Consider the following 20,019-nt stretch of genomic DNA (forward strand, 5'->3'; position numbering starts at 1 on the left):
TGGAGCTCCCAACGGACAATTCTGGTGGAAACAGGAGAGTTGAGGTGCACATTTAATTCTGCCGTGATTTGGGCAGCCGTGGTTTTATGTTTTTTGGATACAATCCGGGTTAGCACCCAAACATCCCTTTCAGACAGCGTCCACAGTTAATCCTGTTGGATGTGGTTTGTCCTTCTTGGTGGTATGCTGACATTACCCTGGATATCGTGGCTCTTGATACATCACAAAGACTTGCTGTCTTGGTCACAGATGCGCCAGCAAGACGTGCACCAACAATTTGTCCTCTTTTGAACTCTGGTATGTCATCTATAATGTTGTGTGCATTTCGATATTTTGAGCAAAACTGTGCTCTTACCCTGCTAATTGAACCTTCACACTCTGCTCTTACTGGTGCAATGTGCAATCAATGAAGACTGGCTACCAGGCTGGTCCAATTTAGCCATGAAACCTCCCACACTAAAATGACAGGTGTTTCAGTTTCATTGTCCAACCCCTGTATATCCAAGAATCATTGTAACAGGTAACCGAGGGACCAAAATTTCAGCCGGACACAAAAGATCTGATTCAAAAGTTTATTAAACGTTCTGGATGGTGTTCAGCAGTAAACCCACAGCGGCTGACTCAGGAACCTCTGAAGGCAGACAGATGGGTTAATGGTTGAGCAGAGAACTGAGAAGGATATTTTACTCAGAGAAAAAGCCACTAACCTTCTCAGAATATGTAAGGGAACAAGGAAGCGGATTTTCGGCTCCTCAGAGTGTTGGTGGGGCAACAGCTGGAAAACAATTCACAGGTTCTCAGGTTTACAAACCCAGTGAATGAGGAGGTTGCCGTGGTCAGAGGACAGAAACAGGGTCAGAGCCATGAGAGCAGATATGGGCAACAGGATCCCAGGGAGGGGCTTGAATCGAGGTCCTGGGCACAGAAACGAAGTCATGTACGGGGAGACAGATGCAGGCAAACAGATCCAGGGATTAAGCGAGGGAGGTGGTCAGAAGGCAAAAATGAGGTCGATGTCCAGAAAGCAAAAGCTGGTAAGGCAGCCAATATGGGCAAGGCATGGCAGAGAAATTCGAGAGGCAAAAACGATCAGATCAGGCAGGCAGACAAGGAAGGAAGGAAGGAACGCTGGACCCTACTCACACTAAGGCTTTCAATAATCTGGCGCTCTTTGTTTGTTGTCGTGCTGCTTATAAAGCCAGGTGCGTAGGTGAAGCAGGAGAGGTTTGATTAGGAGCAGGCTGAGAAGGAGCAGGTGAATGTATTCATTGTGGTTAGAGCAGCTGACAGACAGGGATGAAGGAGATAAACAGCCCAGAATCATGACAATCATTGGGAATCAGACATTAGCAATAAGAATTTGGTTAGCATTACTGTTCTTAGCTTACATATAAGTTAGAAAATGTGTATAACATACATATGCAAAGAGAGCATCATGCAAATTAATCGTAACTTTATTAAATATAACCGATTAGCATTGTTTTCTTTTTGTTTTGTTTTTTAAAAATATTATAAATAATCAGATTGGCATGACTCATTATTGCTACTATTCCACACAGACCGCGAATAACCCAAATCGCCAAGAATTGCTTAAATTTAGGATTCCTGAGGATTCTTGGAATTTTCCACAGTTCTCTGCATTTCTCAAGCCTGCTCTAATCAATTTTCTTGTCCTGCTTCGCAGATCTGATCACTCTGTGACAGTATCCAGGATTCAAAGCCCCTGTTCTCTATTCAAGCTCCAGCGAGTTTTGGAAACAACTCCCTACCACTCCAGCTGTGAGTCTCATGAATTCTAGAATTGCGCCGCTCAAGGTGGCAGCAGGTTGGAGTAGCTCTGTTACTTTTGATTCTGATTTATTCTTTTTTGGGAACTATTCCTCTTGTGGTGGATACAGTTGATTTTGTTTGGACGACTGTCCTCTCCGGTGTCAGATGCTGTGCAGCTTGGAGGATTTTTCCTAATACTTTCTATTTTTGGACATTTGTTATGATGCATTGCCATGGCAACGGGGTTGTTTCTTACAACCGGGAGCAGCTGATTAATATCTCAAAAGCTCAAATAATACTTCAACTACAACCCTAAATCCCTGATGAGTTGAAAAGGAGACGCTGTGGATGCAGAGCAGGAGCTAAGAGAAGAGAGAGAAGGAGGAAGTTCAAACCATCTCTTCCGTCGATTATGATGGGCAATGTGAGATCGTTGGGAAACAAGTTGGATGAACTCCAAGCCCTACAAAGGACCCAGCCAGAGTACTGGGCATGCAGTATCATGTGTTTTACTGAGACATGGCTGCAGGATCATATCCCCGACTCCAGCGTCTCTCTGCTGGACTTTTTAACCATGCGAGCAGATAGAGATTTAAAGAGGAGCGGCAAATGTAATGGAGGTGGACTGGCAGTACTTGTGAACAACAGATGGTGTAATCCAGGACATGTAACTGTGAAGTGTCATCTCTGCAGTCCAGATATTGAACTGTTGTTTTCGTCCATATTATTTACCCAGAGAGTTCACCAGAGTTATTTTGGCAACAGTTTACGTTCCACCTTCCGCTGTTGCCAACACTGCATGTGATGCCATCAGCTCAGTTGTTGCTAAGCTACAGACACAAAACCCCAATGCTTTTGTGGCAATTTCTGGTGATTTTAACCATGCTTCACTCTGCTACACTTCCAACATTTCAACAGTTTGTCAGCTGCTCTACCAGAGAAAGCAAAACATTGGATTTGTTTTATGCAAATGTCAAGGACTCATACATCTCTACAGCAAGACCTCCTCTAGGCAAATCAGATCACAATCTTGTTTTTCTCTGCTCAAAGTATAAGCCCCTTGTTCAGAGGCAACCTGTAATAAAGAGGACTGTGAGAAAATGGTCACAGGATGCTGAAGAAGCTCTGCAAGGTTGCTTTGAGGATACAGACTGGGACGCACTGTGCCAGCCACATGTAGAAGACATCAATGCCATGACTGAGTGTGTAATTGACTATATAAACTTCTGTGTGGATAACATCATCCCCACCAGAACCATGAGATGCTTCCCCAATAACAAGCCCTGGATCACCAGTGACCTGAAGGACCTGCTTAACAAGAAAAAAAGAGCCTTCAGAGAGGGAGACAGAGAATTATTGAGGAGTTTACAGAAGCAACTTAAAGTCAAGATGAGACAGCAAGGAGGTGTACAAGAAGAAGCTGGAGAGCAACCTCCAGCAAAACAATATCAGAGATATGTGGACAGGGATGAAGAAGATCACGGGCTTCAGGTAGAGGGATGATCGGACCAATGAAGGTCTGGACAGAATCAATGAACTGAACACATTCTTCAATAGGTTCAATTCAGAAACAAGCTTCGCATCCTCCTCTCCTGCTCACAGCCAAACAGACATTCCACCTTCCTTTGACCCACAGGACCCACAGCTGTCCAGTAACACCTCACATTTTTTATCTTCCACCTCAGCCCTAGACCCTTCTGCTTCTACATGTTTGCCTTCAACCATATCAGAAGATGCTGATGCTTCCTTTGCCGCCCCCTTCCCCCTGTGTGTCTCAAGAAGTCAAGTGAAGATGCAACTGGAGAGACTGAATCGGAATAAGGCTGCAGGTCCAGATCATGTCAGCCCTAGAGTCCTGAAGGCCTGTGCAGAGCAGCTCTGTGGGATTCTGCAGCACCTCTTCAACCATAGCCTGGCCCAGAAGAAGGTTCCGGTGTTGTGGAAGACATCTTGTCTTGTTTCGGTACCAAAGAAAACTCACCCATCAGTCCTCAATGACTATAGACCTGTTGCCCTGACATCCCACATCATGAAGGTCCTAGAGAGACTCCTGTTGGCCCACCTGAGTAAGCAAACAGTAAACCATCAGGACCCCCTTCAGTTTGCTTATCGCTGTGGAGTTGGGGTTGAAGATGCCATTATACACCTGCTTCAACAAACCCACTGTCATCTGGACAAAGCCAGGAGCACTGTGAGGATCATGTTCTATGATTTCTCCAGTGCATTTAATACAATCCAACCTGATTTGCTTTGTCAGAAACTCCAGAAGACTCAGGTGGAGGCCTCAACAATCTCCTGGATCAAAGACTACCTGACAAACAGACCACAGTTTGTGAGACTGAAGGGTTATGAGTCTAACCAGGTAGTCAGCAGCACAGGAGCACCACAGGGGATGGTACTCTCACCATTCCATTTCACTCTGTACACCTCAGACTTCCAGTACAAGACAGACTCCTGTCATCTGCAGAAATACTCGAATGATTCTGCAGTCGTGGGGTGGATCAGAGATGGACAAGAAGCTGAGTATAGGAAGGTGGTGGACCACTTTGTGGCATGGTGTGGAAACAATCATCTCATTTTGAATGTGACTAAAACAAAGGAGATGATTGTAGATTTTAAGAGAAACAGGAATAAGTCAAAAACTATTTCTATCATGGGAGAAGAAGTGGATGTGGTGGAGGAGTATAAATACCTCGGTGTTCACCTGGACAACAGACTAGAGTGGAGATGCAACTGTGAAGCCATTTACAAGAAGGGACAGAGCAGACTGTGCTTCTTGAGGAAGCTTAGGTTCTTTGGTGTGTTTGCAGCAAGATGCTGCATATCTTCTATAAGTCTGTTGTGGAAAGTGTGATCTCTACTGCCATCATCTGCTGGGGAAGCAGTATCAGAGCCAGGGACTTAAAAAAGCTCAACAAGCTGATAAAGAAGGCTGGCTCTGTTCTGGGGACTCCTCTGGAACCTCTGGAGATCATTGTGGAAAGAGATTCTTCATAAAATGAAGAACATTATGGAGAACCCTGAGCATCCTCTTCATGAGACTGTTCTACAACAACAGAGTGTCTTCAGTCAGAGGCTTCTTCAGATGTGTTGTAAGACGGAGCGCTACAAGAGATCCTTCCTGCCCACAGCCATCAGCATCTACAACGGCTCTTTGAAGAAACCTTCATAATGAGCTACAACAACATTTAATTTCCCTTCGGGATTAATAAAGTATTTTTGAATTGAATTGAATTGAATGGATCACCTTGCGATTGCTCACCTGCCTGTCCACCCTCCATCAGCGTGTGCTCAGCTGAAGCACTGCTGCTTAAGGATCACAAAAAGAGAACGTCAGCATTTTGAATCTCCGTGCCACTCCTCCAACCAAACTCAGCCTCTGTGGGGAAGACTTACAACCTCCAACAACCCATCATCCACCAACTGTAAGCTTACCTCAACCTCATCCTGCACTACTCTCCATAACTACCTCCGAACAACAATAACCTCTCCTTTCCTCGTCAGTGCCAGTCCAGATCCCTCTGCCAGATCCAGTGCGAATTCTGTCTCATTCTAGCTGTGTTACAAATAAACTCTTATAACTGCTGTTCTGCCTCAGTAATTCATACTCAGAGTTAGTAAAACCAACATTATGACATGTAGAAGTTAAAATGTTAAGTGAAGTGATTGTTTTTGCCAATAAAATGTAGAAAACTCAAGTGCTTGTTTTTGGACATGTAAAAAATGTAATTCTTTAACTTGTTTTCTATTATTTGTTTAAAACCTTTTTTATTTTAACTTTTTTGCTTAGTTTGTTATTGGGCCACGGGGAAGCTGGTGCCTATCTCCAGCAGCCTAAGGCAGCCTATGGGGGGGAGGCAGGGTACACCCTGGACAAGTCACATTTTATTTCAAGAGCAGAAGAGATATGAGCAGTTTTAGGGGTACAATGGCCTTGAATGGTCAAGACGATGCTTCACGATTCCCTGACTGAGTTAAGAATAGGAATGCCTAAAAATCAATCAGGAATCAGGTATGTTACCTAGAATTACCTACAAATTTGTTTAGAATTTATTGAGATTTTTCTCATTTCAGGTGTTCTGCAACAAAGTTTTGAACAGCTCAAAACTTTTCCCAAAAATTCCAGATGGCTCAAGAATTGCACAAACTGACTAAGAATAAAATAGGTCAGTTATGAATTCAGGAACTTATTTCGATCCAACTAGGAATCCAAATATTTAGACATTCTTTGCGATTTTTGAAAATTCATGGGATTATTATTGGTTTATGTGGAATAGAGGCTTATAGTTGTAGCCAGTTTTTGTATCCTCAGAATGACAGCAAAATAGTGTTTGCATCAAATTCACAAAATTCAAAGAAATATTATTTAGGGAATATTTTGGAAAAGAGCCAAATCTTTCTGGAGAAATGGGGCTTAATGGTGTTTACTTAGTTATCACATTTAGTAAAATAATGTTTAGGGAACTATTATTTACTGGATTGAAAATGTACAACCTTTTCTGGGTAAATATTATTTAACAGGCAAATATGTGTCCTAAGCTGTTAGCAGTTGAAGTTAACAAAGGATGCTGATAGCTTCGCAGCAGAATCAAACACACACCTTTAAAAATACCGTCAATAAAATGGTTAAAATGCATAAGCGCAAACGGCGCGTTATGATCAGTCTTCTGTTTAAAATCACCCTTCAAGTAAAGTTTGTCTTAACTTTAAAAACACGCAAACACAGAACACAAACTGAACATGTGTCCTGCAGATCGTTTGCTAGCACCAAGATAGCTGAGTTCAACCCAAACAAAACCAAACTTCATAAAATGAAAAACGTTTAGATCATTTCAATCTAAATCTTTCTCTGCCCAAAACCAAACCTCTTGAACCATGCTGATGAGTTGTCCAGGCGACGACGAAGTTTGAAGAGAGCTCTGTGAACAATGGATTAGCTTCCAACTGACCCCCGGAACAGTGGCTGGGCGTCCGCTCTGTCGGGCCGACCAAACTGCACGTTACCACGGTGATGCGGCTACTTGTTGTCCTTCTCTCAGGCAGGGAAAACCGCTTCACTCGGCTTGTAGAGACAGCGTCTCTACTGGGGACTTCTCTGGGACAGTTTGCTTCTGCAGGCCTCAGAGAGAAAGTAAGCAATGCTTATACCTTAATTTACCCCTTTTATGAATGAATACCGGATTCTTTCAACAGTAATTCATCAGTATTTAACTTAGTGCATATGATTGATGATCGTATGACAGTCTTGGATCCAGTTGAAGAGTTTATGTCTGTTTGCCAGCAAAGAGACATTAGCGCGCTGTCTCTTCGATCCTGGTGTTACATCGATTTGCGTTTACCCATCAGATACGGTTTCCCTAGCGTCTGCTCGCTGCTCACGCGGCAAACAAGGCGCATGCTTGTTCAGCACTCGTAACCACCGCACCGTGCTTGTGCCACAGGAGATCATAGATAGATAGATAGATAGATAGATAGATAGATAGATAGATAGATAGATAGATAGATAGATAGATAGATAGATAGATAGATAGATAGATAGATAGATAGATAGATAGATAGATAGATAGATAGATAGATAGATAGATAGATAGATAGATAGATAGATAGATAGATAGATAGATAGATAGATAGATAGATAGATAGATAGATAGATAGATAGATAGATAGATAGATAGATAGATAGATAGATAGATAGATAGATAGATAGATGTGTGTATCTCGGATGAGAGCACAGTTGCAAAATAGTGGGACAGCTTCGCCGAAACACGTTGTTTGAGCTTTCACGTTGTCCGTAGATCTCCTGTGGTGCAAGCAAGGCACGCTGGTTACGAGGGCTGAACAAGCACGCGCCTTTTTTACCGCGTGAACGGCGAGGACATGCAGGGGAAATTGTATCTGATGGGGAAACGCGAATCGACGTAACACCTGTCCCGCAAAGAGGAGCAGTGGAAGAGATCAGACTATTGGGGGAAGTGGGGTTTTATGTGGACAGTGGCATCATGGGAAGTTTGCTGTTACCCCTAATTCCTAAGTTGTGCCGGACGTAGGTCAATGCAATTTATTTTGAAAGTTCCAGAAAAGTTTGTACCGGAGTTTTAATGTTGTTTACATGGCTGTGGGTCCCAACATCATGCTGACAACAGTAGACTGAACACATAAATAATAATCAGATGAAATCTTTCAATTTGAAAAAAAAATTGTGGAAATGACACCATGTAATTTTTCTATTTCAAGGTTAGCAGATTGAAAACCATCTGATTTAAAATCAATTGGTCACCATTTCTTCGGCTTACAGAACCTTGAACTTTTTGCCATGTATTCAAAACATTCCATCCTCCATGATTTAATTAGCTGCTCAGCTAACAATAACTATACATTTATCACTATCAAGCCACTGACTCAAAATATTTTATGTAGGTTAAAATATCAAAAAGAAGTCATGTTGCAGACTATCTATAGTTTTCAGCCCGCATGTTTTACATACTGTAATTTATTGATTTCTGATCACCCTGTAATGTATGCATGCAAATAAATTTTTTTGCTGTTTGGTGCTTGGTAATGTCACTGTATTTTATCAGGTTTCTCTCCTGCAACTTGGTTGAATATTGTCTATTTATTTAAGGAAAAACAAAACTTCCATTATGAGTCCCGGGAAGACTTTATGGGATGCACTCTATCTTAGAGCATTCTTTACTTGGCCCTTTGCCCAATGCAATACCTACAGTTTGTGGCACCACCGACACACTGTACAATGTCAATACAACTGCTGGCAGCACCGTCAATATCTCTAGGCTTGTAATTCAAAAGAATTCAAAATGTTACTAAAAGTGACTTTGCAATGCAGTCAGACACATGATGAGAAAGACATTCTGCTTGAGTGGTGCAGCCCACAGTTGTTTTTATTTTCTGCTTTGTGCACATCTCTTTATGGATGGCAGCTTGTCTCCACCATCGGTTTCTTTGCTGCTGTTATGGGATTCAGATGTAAAGTAGGGCAAAATATATGGACAACACATGTAAAAAATGCTGGCAAAAGGCCAGAGGCACACGGAGGGCTGGCTTGAGCACTCAATTGTTGCGCCTGTATGTTTGGTGTAAGATATCAAATGTTTTCTAGTCAGATAGCTGATGTCCAAGTGAAGTCATCAGTGTTAAAGTTTTAAGTCAAATCCTAAGTATCTTTTGATTTTATGAAGTTGTGTCTTTTCATTAAAGCTGCAGGAGGTAACGTTTGTAAACATGTATTTTTTATATACTTTTTAAAATTGTCAGTGTCCTGACAGTACAATATAAGACAGATAATCTTTGAAAAAAATAAAGCTCTTCTTGCTCCTCCCAGTGGTGCTACTGCCATTTGCGGAAAATACACCGCTCCCGGTCAGAAACAACCAATCAGAGCCAGATGGAATGTCTTAGAAGTGTCAGTCACACCAGTGTATGTGCTGCTCACAACACTCCCCTGCACAGCACGTACTGTCGTTTAAGTTAAAGATTGCTGGTGTTCTGCAGCTGTGCTAATGGCGGAGAGACAACCTAACGTTACAGAAAAACTGCCAATTTCTCAAGGAGCACCTATTCAGAAAACTAAAAAGGTAAACAGAAGGAGGCCGATGATGAAAAGCAAGCTGTACGTTCCCAGCAGGCTCTTCTGTGGGGGAGGAGCTATGGAAGGAGGGCTGTAGCAGAGAGCACGGGGGAGAGACCTGTAAGGTGTGCTTGTTCAGATTTTTAGGCTAAGTCCACGGCTTTCTCAGAACTCCGTAGCGCAGCATTAAGGCAGCACAAAATATAAAAAATATATCACTATTGTGATATCAAGCATGGGCGATACATATAGCAACGGACTGTCTGGTGTGCAATAATATATTCCAAGTGTTATGAACGTACATTTTACATGTTAATGTAGTATTAAGACAGTGGGACAGTCTCATAGCATGACAATGCTCAAAATGCTAAAGGTCAAAGACTGTATGAAACAAAGATGAGAAAGAGAGGAAAGAATAAATAATGTACATATTGCAACTAATGTAATCATTGCAATATTTAACAATTTAATTGACAGTCCGCGCCAATGCAAATTAGTACAGCACAGTAAATAAGAAGTACAGAAGACTATATGTCGAATTGGAAAGTTCTTAACATGCATAACTTCAATGTTTTCATTTTTAAATCAGTGAGTGAGGGTGGATTGCCAACAATAAGTCAGCATCTAGACCATAAAGTTTCTGAGGTAAGAAATTGTCCTGTTTCTGTGATGAAACTACCAGCGTCGCTCTGCTCGCTCTTCATGTTTCAAGATGTCAAATTAAGCTACCTGTCACTTTTCCTCGTCCAGAACACACTCCCACTTAACCCCTTCCGCTCGTCCCCACACTTGGCCATACCCCTCAGTGTATCCGCTTACCGCAGTGTTATGCTTTTACAGCAGGTTTAGTTGCACTTAAAATATCAGCAGGTAGCCATTTCATTTACTACAAATTGTTTAATTAGTAAAAAATACAATACTGAAAGCATTTTAGAGAGGTTTTGTGTTTTTAAAGGTAATTATGTGCCTTCTCTAATTTTTTTAATTCCAAAAATGGTAAGAAAGTTAAGTAAACTATTTCCTTTTTAATGGTTCTTGATGTAGCTAATTCAGTATTATGTATATTCAGCTTTCTGGTGTTTATATCGCACCTTGTGTTATATGCACATATGGAGTGTGTATCTATAAACCTATGCTCATCTGTAGGGAAAGGTTTGAACAGCAGTGGAAGATAACAGAGCAGCTGGGGGAGACTATTTTTTAGACTTTGGCGTTTACTATTTTCTGTCTGCCCATCCTGCAAAGAGGATATCATGTAAGTGTTTTATAGCTTGTTGCAGGCTTCCCCAGATGGCTGAAAAGTACAATATTGCAGGGGAGCAAGTGAGCACTCAGATGGCTAAATACACCAAACTGAAAATGAAAAAATATTTCAAAATCATTTGGATTGCTAAAAGCCATGTTTTATGACCATGTATATTAAATACAGCTTGTGTATTTTCAATTAATAATTTAATCATTGTTGCTCTTTTCTGTGTGACCTTTATCACTTTTTGTGCAACTTATATTTAAGATGCTCTGCAGTAAAAAAAAAATCCAGCCTGAGTTTTTCAGCATGCAGCAGTCCCATACTAGCTTTCTATATTCATGATGTGAATGAAGAAATGTATTCATGGTGAAGCCTCTTCCCGGGAGAAACATTTTTAAAAGGCCCTGATAACTGCTCTGGTCCATTACTGTGATGGAAATGGAAAAAATGCACTCACTCCACCAAAAGCTTTGTCATTTATGTCCATAAGGCTTATTCATTCGAACAAACTTATCGTGTTAAGGTTTTTTCCCTTGCACTTTTCATATACACGCAGTCATTTATAGCCATTCTGATTTTAACAATTTCAGCTGTTTAAATTCTTTGCAGGGAAACTTAATTTTTTTACTCAATCATTCATACAGTGGCTTTTATTTCAACAGATTTCTCCTATAATTGCTGCCTAGCACCACATGAGTTACGTCAATCGTTCCCTTTTCAAAATGCCCTGACATTATATTTCCCTCACAGTGTTTTGACACACCAAGGTTTTAAAGCGCAAGGCTGGAAGAATAGATGTAAATACAGAGTGGGCATAAAATTTAACAGAATCTTGGTCAGGGAAAATGACATGACTAGGAATCTGCACAAACTGTTCAATAATCTGCTGCTCTTGATGTCTTGATACTGGAGAATGCTCGGAATATGGTCTTAATTGAAGCAATATAATTAGATTAAAACATTCACATGAATCACAGCAGGGCTACCTCATCATTCTCATAATCGCGTTAACATCAAAGAGCTTGAGTGCATGTTGAAATGTACAGATGCCTTTATGAAAGGCCGCCTTCGGTTGAGCTGGGTACCTTAAAATGCAGAGCTTTACCTCCCACAGATATACGTATTTCAGCCAGGCAAGTCATTATGCAACAGAAAGTGGACCTGCTTTGTGAGGCAAAGTGTGCTTATATATGCTGTTTGTACTCTAATTTGAAGCTATAGAGACTGACAGAAAGACAAGACACCTTAAAGACCCTTTTGACCTCTTCTGACAGCTTTCTGTTTTCTCTCAATTACAGTGAGCAGTCACCAGAGGTTGCAGTGACCCCACTCAGACCTGCAAAGGAAAACCAAAAAGATGGTTCCTTAAAAAAATTCCTTTTGGCATATTAATTTTTTTTATTTACCTTTTTTTCCTGTTTTCTGCAGCCAGTCTTAAAACATTAAAATGACCCCCATACAGTCACAGCCTTCAGCTCCTCCTTAATAATTTGTTGAAAGATCTAAAGGTATATTTTTTGGCAGATTTCACAGAACATCTTCCTTGACATTATGTTGTCAACATGCTGTCAACACAAATTCCATAGCCTCTATCAGATATAACACAGTATCTACGTAAATACAAACATACATGTACAAATCATAAAGCCTAACATTCATTTCGGGTTCTCTAATAAAACACATGAAAGTTGTAAACTTGCAGTTATCTTTTCAATAACATTCATCTCACTCTGTCTTTGAAACAATTATTCTGAGGTAGGTGGGTGAAGTAATAGTTATCATTTAGTGAACTAACAACATCTTTCTTTAAACATAAAAAATTAAACCTTTATTTATAATAGACTGGTAGAAAGAAAATCTATTTCACTTTCTTCATGGACCATTTTCATTGCGGAAATTTCAAAAATGTCAATAATTCAGGAGTACAAAATTGTTTGTCCTGTGTGTCTCAGTGTTGCCCTGCGTTGGACTGGTGACCTGTACAGGGTCTACCCTGCCTCTCATCCGTAGACTGCTGTTAATCTGTGTGCTTATATCGTTCACTCCATCACACTATAAAAGGCTTGGAGGGTTTTACTTTTTTTGACAAGACAGAGTGTCTTTATAAGGACAGAGGTGGCTTAATAGTGAGAGACAGTGTTAAAGCTTAATTAAGTTTATTTTGCTTTGAAACAACTTTAAGTTATTTAATTCAGCATTCAGTTAGAGAAAGCTGGGTGGTCATTATGAAGATAAAGCTTATATGAACAGATTGTTATGAATTATTCACAGCCCATGGTCTGTGAAAAGCAATGCCTAATAAATTAAATACATCAATTTATAGTGAAACATGTGAATGAAGGGATAACTTGAAAGAACTGTGTTTTGTAGCTTACATAGTGACATGCTTTAACTCCTAAATACATGAGAAAAAGAGTCCAATTCAAGCTTTGAGTCTTTACAGCACCAGTTAAAAGCTCCTTTAAAATCATCCTTTTGTTCCGTGTTCTGTATGTGTTCTTTATGACTCACAATCAACTAAAAGGCCTAGACACAGAATGGGGAGTTTAAACTTTATGCCCCTGTTCCACCTCAAGAGGCAATCACAAACTTGTAACCACTATAAACAGTACGGAGTAACAAGTTGACGTAGTGGTACGGTACAAAACGAAGACAGCTGCAGGAGCAGCAAAATCTGCAGCGTCCACAAAGCAGAGGCACTCCATGATCTTCCACATTCCCACTGATATTAGAAATACGTTGCTCTGCAGAATATGATGTCGATAATAACATATTAAAGGATAGTGCACAACAACTCTCCATGTTTTTAAAGCATAGAATGGAGTGAGAAAAGCCTGTATGAGGATTGCAACAAAGATCTCAGTCATTTGAGGAAGCCCCTTGTTGATGTTATACTTTGCTCAGGTGAATACTGCAAGTTGGAAGCCACGGCCTTCTGGTTCCGCAGGACCGATGATCTAAACGGATCAACTTGTTTGAAGGGAAAGAATACAGTAATCTGTAATGGGTGGATATAGTTGCATGTTTATTGTTGAACTATGCTCTGAAAGCAACTTAAGTGAAGTCAGCAGTCTTGGTTTTTGTTACTTAAATTTGGCCCAAGTCAATTTTTAAATTAGGCATCCAGAATAAAATGATAATATGTAATATTCTAATTTACTAAGATGCGTCTGTAAAAGCCTCAGTAAAAAAATCATATTTTCTAAAGCTTGAAAAAAAAGTTTGTACAGGTCCTTCTCAAAATATTAGCATATTGTGATAAAGTTAATTATTTTCCATAATGTAATGATGAAAATTTAACATTCATATATTTTAGATTCATTGCACACTAACTGAAATATTTCAGGTCTTTTATTCTCTTAATACGGATAATTTTGGCATACAGCTCATGAAAACCCAAAATTCCTATCTCACAAAATTAGCATATCATTAAAAGGGTCTCTAAACGAGCTATGAACCTAATCATCTGAATCAACGAGTTAACTCTAAACACCTGCAAAAGATTCCTGAGGCCTTTAAAACTCCCAGCCTGGTTCATCACTCAAAACCCCAATCATGGGTAAGACTGCCGACCTGACTGCTGTCCAGAAGGCCACTATTGACACCCTCAAGCAAGAGGGTAAGACACAGAAAGAAATTTCTGAACAAATAGGCTGTTCCCAGAGTGCTGTATCAAGGCACCTCAGTGGGAAGTCTGTGGGAAGGAAAAGGTGTGGCAGAAAACGCTGCACAACGAGAAGAGGTGACCGGACCCTGAGGAAGATTGTGGAGAAGGGCCGATTCCAGACCTTGGGGGACCTGCGGAAGCAGTGGACTGAGTCTGGAGTAGAAACATCCAGAGCCACCGTGCACAGGCGTGTGCAGGAAATGGGCTACAGGTGCCGCATTCCCCAGGTCAAGCCACTTTTGAACCAGAAACAGCAGCAGAAGCGCCTGGACTGTTGCTGAGTGGTCCAAAGTACTTTTTTCGGATGAAAGCAAATTCTGCATGTCATTTGGAAATCAAGGTGCCAGAGTCAGGAAAAACTGGGGAGAAGGAAATGCCAAAATGCCGGAAGTCCAGTGTCAAGTACCCACAGTCAGTGATGGTCTGGGGTGCCGTGTCAGCTGCTGGTGTTGGTCCACTGTGTTTTATCAAGGGCAGGGTCAATGCAGCTAGCTATCAGGAGATTTTGGTGCACTTCATGCTTCCATCTGCTGAAAAGCTTTATGGAGATGAATATTTCATTTTTCAGCACGACCTGGCACCTGCTCACAGTGCCAAAACCACTGGTAAATGGTTTACTGACCATGGTATCACTGTGCTCAATTGGCCTGCCAACTCTCCTGACCTGAACCCCATAGAGAATCTGTGGGATATTGTGAAGAGAACGTTGAGAGACTCAAGACCCAACACTCTGGATGAGCTAAAGGCCGCTATCGAAGCATCCCGGGCCTCCATAAGACCTTAGTGCCACAGGCTGATTGCCTCCATGCCACGCCGCATTGAAGCAGTCATTTCTGCAAAAGGATTCTCAACCAAGTATTGAGTGCATAACTGTACATTATTATTTGAAGGTTGACGTTTTTTGTATTAAAAACACTTTTCTTTTATTGGTCGGATGAAATATGCTAATTTTGTGAGATAGGAATTTTGGGTTTTCATGAGCTGTATGCCACAATCATCCGTATTAAGACAATAAAAGACCTGAAATATTTCAGTTAGTGTGCAATGAATCTAAAATATATGAATGTTAAATTTTTATCATGACATTATGGAAAATAATTAACTTTATCACAATATGCTAATATTTTGAGAAGGACCTGTATATTTACAAATATAGGGGATAATATTCTTGATGACTATATATATATATATATATATATATATATATATATATATATATATATATATATATATATATATATATATATATATATATATATATAAAAAACACTGGCAGTACTACAACATGTGGACACCCAAACATACCTTCAAGATTACCACTGCCTTGCTAAAGAAACTGAAGGTAGAGGTGCTGAACTGGCCAAGTATGTCTCCAGACCCAAACCATATTGGGCATATATGGAGCATGCTCAAATGATTGTTGGAGGAGTACAAGGTCTCCAACCAGGACGTCCACCAGCTCCGTGATGTTGTCATGGAGGAGGACAAATGGATTCCAGTGGCAATCTGCATTATAGTGAACTCTATGCCCAAGACAGTTAAGGCATGGGCTAGAAAATAATGGTGGTCACACAAAACATTGACACTTTGGGCACAATTTTGACATTTTAATTTAGGGATGTACTCATTTTTGTTGTCAATGGTTTAGACATTCACTGTGTGTTGAGTTACTTTGTAGGGACAGCAAATGTACACTGTTACACAAGCTGAACACTGACTACATTGTCTCAAAGTGTCATATCTTCAGTGTTGTCCAATGAAAAAATATAATAAAATATTTACAAAAATGTGAGGGATGTACTCACTTTTGTGAGATACTGTATATATATTAGGAACCAAACCACCTCTGCTTTAGTAAATGCCATCCCATCGCCCCCCTGCAAACCACCATCCTGTCCCTTTCAACAGTTCAGGTGAGGAACGAGCTCCAAAAGATTGAGGTCAGGTGAGATGGGTTCCAGAGCCCACGCTGTACGTGGAAGCGAGCCCGACTATTTCTAGTCGATATCTCTCGACCTCCCTCACAAGCTCAGGCTCCTTCTCCCCCCAGCAAGGTGACATTCCACGTCCCTAGAGCCAGACTAAGCATCCGGGGATCGGGCCACCGAGGTCTCCACATTCGTCCGCCGCCCAATCCTCTTTGCACCGGTTCCTCATGGTTCCCCCTGCAGGTGGTGGGCCCACTGGGGGATGGTCTCGCGTCTCTCGTTCAGGCTTGGCCCGGCCGGGTCCCGCGGGGAGCAACCCAGCCACCAGGCGTTCTCCGACGGGTCCCGACCCCAGGCCTGGCTCCAGGGTGGGACCCCGGCTCCGCCGTACCGCGTGACGTCACGTGCCTCGATTTTGTAGTTGTCATGAGGGGTTCTTGAACCGCTCTTTGTCTGACCCGTCACCTAGAGCCTGTTTGCCATGGGAGACCCTACCAGGGGCATTTAAGCTCCAGACAACATAGCCTCTAGGATCATTCGAGCACTCAAACCCCTCCACCACGTTAAGGTGGCGGTTCAAGGAGGGGCTTGCACATTTTGTATTATTTTTTTTTTAAATAATACTACTCAGTTGCACATTTCTTTTAATCTGAGTGTGCTATTTTAATAGCTGTACAGTATTTGTTTCTTATGTTTTATTATTTCTTTACTGTACAGTTTTTATTATTTTTTTTACCTTTGTGTGTCTCTGCATGCTTTCATTTACCTTTGCTGGTTTCACTTTGCTGCTGGTACACCTAAACTTCCCCACTGTGGGAAAATAAAGGATATTTTTATTCTATCCTATTCTTATATACAGGTCCTTCTCAAAATATTAGCATATTGTGATAAAGTTCATTATTTTCCATATTGTAATGATGAAAATTTAATATTCATATATTTTAGATTCATTGCACACTAACTGAAATATTTCAGGTCTTGTATTGTCTTAATATGGATGATTTTGGCATTTCCTTCTCCCCAGTCTTCCTCCAGACTCTGGCACCTTGATTTCCGAATGACATGCAGAATTTGCTTTCATCCGAAAAAAGTACTTTGGACCACTGAGCAACAGTCCAGTGCTGCTTCTCTGTAGCCCAGGTCAGGCGCTTCTGCCGTTGTTTCTGGTTCAAAAGTGGCTTGACCTGGGGAATGCGGCACCTGTAGCCCATTTCCTGCACACGCCTGTGCACGGTGGCTCTGGATGTTTCTACTCCAGACTCAGTCCACTGCTTCCGCAGGTCCCCCAAGGTCTGGAATCGGCCCTTCTCCACAATCTTCCTCAGGGTCCGGTCACCTCTTCTCGTTGTGCAGCGTTTTCTGCCACACTTTTTCCTTCCCACAGACTTTCCACTGAGGTGCCTTGATACAGCACTCTGGGAACAGCCTATTCGTTCAGAAATTTCTTTCTGTGTCTTACCCTCTTGCTTGAGGGTGTCAATAGTGGCCTTCTGGACAGCAGTCAGGTCGGCAGTCTTACCCATGATTGGGGTTTTGAGTGATGAACCAGGCTGGGAGTTTTAAAGGCCTCAGGAATCTTTTGCAGGTGTTTAGAGTTAACTCGTTGATTCAGATGATTAGGTTCATAGCTCGTTTAGAGACCCTTTTAATGATATGCTAATTTTGTGAGATAGGAATTTTGGGTTTTCATGAGCTGTATGCCAAAATCATCTGTATTAAGACAATAAAAGACCTGAAATATTTCAGTTAGTGTGCAATGAATCTAAAATATATGAATGTTAAATTTTCATCATGACATTATGGAAAATAATGAACTTTATCACAATATGCTAATATTTTGAGAAGGACCTTTATTATATGAGGGATAATTCAGCCTCTTTTTTTATCTTTTTAGTCCCTAATCTGATATTTGGCTGCATTGGTGCTCATGTATCTCTGTGGTGTTTTTCATCTTTTTAGTTTATGAGCATGTGTGTTTAGCTATTGAATTTTAAGAGAATATGAGAGAAGTTGACATTGTAAATTTGGCTGTTGCCTCTACCAGACGTGGTGGTAATTGTTTATATTTTGCCAACATCTGCTCCAATACATCACAAACATTAGTCTGTGATGCTGGTTTGTTCTTTCCTTAAAGGCATTCAGTGTTTGGAAGCAGACTTCTGTGCAGCTCATTTGTTTTCTGATTATCAGATGCAATTTCATCAAAGCTTAAATTTGTTTCCTTTAATGGCAACCATTTTCATGCAACCCAGATGATCTTTTAGGCATTTTACAGTTTAAGCTTTTACAACAGCTTTTGGTTTTTCATTTCAAAACAAACCAGTGTAGCCTAAAGCTAGTAACAGCTTATTTTAGATAACCACAATGAAAATAAGCTGGGTTAACACTCTCGTAAAATTTGTGCTAAGTCTGACAGCTCTTTTAGTACATATTCAGTAACATATACACTTTAGTATCCCTGAGTGACATCCTATTCTTAATCCATAGGGTTTATTAATATGTCAACCCACCTGTTGCAGCTATAACAGTTTTAACTCTTCTAGGGAGGCTTTCCACAAGGTTAAGGAGTGTTTATAGGATATTTTGGGCCATTCTGTATTGGATAACTACACAGAGAGTAGTGTGATTTCTCACCCTAGTGCAGTGGTTTCCAAATATTTCAGCCTGTGACCCCCAAAATAACAGTGCCAGAGACTGACGACCCCCTATTGGTGACCTGGCAACCCCCTAAAAATACATAAAATTATTTAACTCTATTTATTTATTTAATAAATAAATGTGGAATATGAAACAATTACATGGTATATTAAATTGTTAAATAATAAATTATTTAATGTATTAAATAAATAGCACATTTAATTATTTGTTGGGACATTTATGTATTTCATGGTACAATTTTTAATTTTTTATTTCATGGGACATTCAGATTCATTTATTTTATGATATATATATATATATATATATATATATATATATATATATATAATTTTCTTTTGTCCCTTTAGGCTCTCCATACTATCTCAGAGGTCACATCACGATGATTCTAAAAAGCATCTCGCGACTCCCCACTTGTTGTCTTGCGACCCTCCGAGGGGGTTCTGACCCCCACTTTGGGAACCCTGCTCTAGAGAATATATCTCCACTCAGCTGGGTGGCCAGAAACTCTCTATGTACTGTTTTGGAGCTAATCAGAAGGCCACATAAAACTTGGAGGTCTGTACCTATTGACTCTCCAGAAAGTTGTCAACCTTTGGGCTGTCATTCACAATCACTTCCATGATATTATAACACCATTAACAATAACTGTGGAATATTTGGTGGCAAGGACATTTCTCAAAATTACTTGTCACACTAATGGAATGTTGCCACCTTTTAATTTAACCTAATTTTCATTTGTGATGTTTGTGTTCTTCATCGCAAGTTGAGCCCAAACTAGGAAATAGTTCTGAACAAAAAACAGATGTCAGACTGCATCTAGAAGACATAACCCTTTTCCTGGGGGATACTGTTCTTTGAGACAACACATACATCTTGGGACCGGTTGTGGACTGAGGTGCCTTCCTACCTCAGAAGCTGTTTCCTGAGGGATGACAAAAAACAGCTGTATGTATTGTCTGAAATTTTTATAAAAACGGGCTGTGCTCATAGTTCTTTAAGAACTCCTCTACAGTCAGCTGTTGTGACTATGAATCTGAATATATTATTTAATATTAATATTTTAATATTTTATCAAATAATATTTCGGTCTGTTAAGGGTTGTCCTGTGAATGCCAGCCCAGTAAGGCGATGGTATTAGGACAAAATAGAAAGGTGTGAGACG

General features: G+C 40.6%; 1 long non-coding RNA gene across 1 annotated transcript; it reads right to left on the reverse strand.

The window, feature by feature from the left end:
- Positions 1-567: 567 nt before the first annotated feature.
- On the reverse strand, positions 568-6,737 carry LOC124883472. The gene is made up of 3 exons (XR_007042214.1): positions 6,636-6,737; positions 708-915; positions 568-631 (listed from the first exon to the last, which is right to left on the reverse strand). It is a non-coding gene; the product is annotated as an uncharacterized LOC124883472 (long non-coding RNA).
- Between the last annotated feature and the right edge of the window lie 13,282 nt (positions 6,738-20,019).

Source organism: Girardinichthys multiradiatus, chromosome 18 (assembly GCF_021462225.1).
Source record: "Girardinichthys multiradiatus isolate DD_20200921_A chromosome 18, DD_fGirMul_XY1, whole genome shotgun sequence".
NCBI classification, from domain to species: Eukaryota; Metazoa; Chordata; class Actinopteri; order Cyprinodontiformes; family Goodeidae; genus Girardinichthys; species Girardinichthys multiradiatus.